Genomic DNA, 2352 nt, shown 5'->3' on the forward strand with positions numbered 1-2352 from the left:
AAAGAAAAAGAAGAAAGAAAGAAAGAAAGAAAGAAAGAAAGAAAGAAAGAAAGAAAGAAAGAAAGAAAGAAAGAAAGAAAGAAAGAAAGAAAGAGAAAGGAAGGAAGGAAGGAAGGAAGAAAGAAAAGGAAGGAAGGAAGAAAAAAACCAAAATAAAGAATATGAGGACCAATGATTCAGATGCTGCCAACATGTTAGAGGAATATATGAGCAGAGCTGAAGGGATGGAACACAGAACCAGTGAAGTAGAACATAGAACTCTCAGCACTGATCAGCTAGAACAAAAAACAGAATAAAAAAGGAAGGAAAAAGAAGAAATCCTAAGAATAATTTGTGACACCATCAAGAGGTGCATAATTGGAATCCCAGAACAGGAAGAAACAACTAAAGACACTAAAAAAGTTGTGGAAGAATTACTAGAAGAAACTTTCTACCCATAATGAAGAATGAGAGAATTCATGAAGTTAAGTGAATTTCATATAGAGCCCCAAAGAAAAACAACAAGACATCATATAATCAAATGTGTCAGAGCCAAAGATAAGGAGAGAATTCTGAAAGTAGCTCAGGAGAAATGAACAGTAACCTATAAGGGCCAATAAGATTAAGTGCCAATTTCTCAGCAAAAACCATGCAATCAAGAAGACAGTGGGATGACATATAAAATACTCAAAGAATACAACTGTCAACAAAGAATATTGTACCCAACAAACTGTCCATCAAATATGATGGAGAGGTCAAGATATGCTCAGATAAGCCGAAACTAAGAGAGTTTGTAAACACCAAGACCAGTATTGCAGGAAATACTGAGGGAAGTCCTTCTTACAGAGATTCTACAGAAACCAGGATGGACCAAAGTAACCAGCAACAATACCAAAAAGAACTAAAACTAAAACAAAACCAAAAAACAATAAAACTTTGTCTCACAAAAATTACACTGGATGTGAATGGTTTAAATGCACCAATGTACCAGTGAAGAGAAAAAGAGTAGCAGATTGGATAAAAACCAAAACCGATCAATATAGAATGACTAAAATAAAAGGGTAAGAAAAAATATACCAAGCAAATGGCAACCAGAAAAAAGCAGGCGTAGCAATATTAATCTTTGATAATATAGATTTCAGCATAAAAACCATCAAAAAACCAGCCACTATATAATGCTTAAAGTGTCAAAACAAGGGGATATAAGTATAATAAATATGCATCAAATGTTGTTATTTGTTATTACCATTGAGTCACTTGTGACTCATAGCAACCCTATGTATACTAGCTCTGAAATCTGCCCTATCCTAAGCCAATCTCATTGTCTTTGACAGACCAAATCCCATTTCTCTTGTCACCAAATCAATTCATCTCATTTGGGTCTTCCTCTCCTACACTGTTCCTCCACCCTTCTAAGCATGATGTCCCCCTCCAAGCACTGGTACTCCCTGGCCATGTGCTCAAAGTATGTGAGACAGAGCCTCGAAATCCTTGCTTCCTCTCCAGGACAGACCTGTTTGTTCTCCTGGCAGTCCACTGTATGTTCAACACTGTTTTCCAGTACCCCAACTCAAAGGCATTGATTATTTTTCTATAATCCTAGTTATTGTCCATCTGTCTTGATGCATAGCAAATTATTGTGAAGACCATGGCCTGGATCAGGCACACCTTAGTCTCCAGACTGACATTGTTGCTCCTTAGTACTCTAGAGAGGTTCCGGAAAGCAGACATTCTCAATGCAATTTGTCTTTTGATTTCCTGACTGCTCGTGCAAGAGTCTTGATTTTGAACCAAGTAAGTTGAAGTTCTGAAGTTATCAACAATCTCAGTCTCTTCCCAGTCCATCATGAAGCTGATAAATGGCTCAGTGGTGAGAATCTTTGTTTTCTTGACGTTAAGCTTTAATATCTATTGAAGACTACAGCCCTTGACCTTCTATAGCAAACACTTCATGTACTCTTCAGTTTCAGCAAACATGGTTCCTCCAAACCTGATGCTACATTCGTCCTCATAAAGTCCAGCCTCCTGAAAGATCTGTTCTGCATATAGATTGAAAACATACGGAGATAAGATGCATCTCTGATGCACACCTTTCCTGAAACTAGGACCAAATGATAGAGCTGCAAAATATGCAAATTAAGTAATAACAGAACTCTAAAAAGAAATGGATAATACCAGAATAATAGTAAGAGACTTCAGTACAGAACTCTCAAGAAAAAATAGATCAAAAGGAAACTCAACAAAAATGCTGAAGAATGAACCCTTGATCTCACAGATACGTACAGGCTAATGCACCCCAAAAAAGTGCAATATATCTTCTTCTCTGACATGCATGGATAATTCTCCAGATTAGATCCCATTTTATGTCACATA

This window comes from Elephantulus edwardii, unplaced genomic scaffold, assembly GCF_000299155.1.
Source record: "Elephantulus edwardii isolate Elephantulus edwardi_28Jun2011 unplaced genomic scaffold, EleEdw1.0 scaffold00332, whole genome shotgun sequence".
Classification (NCBI taxonomy): domain Eukaryota; kingdom Metazoa; phylum Chordata; class Mammalia; order Macroscelidea; family Macroscelididae; genus Elephantulus; species Elephantulus edwardii.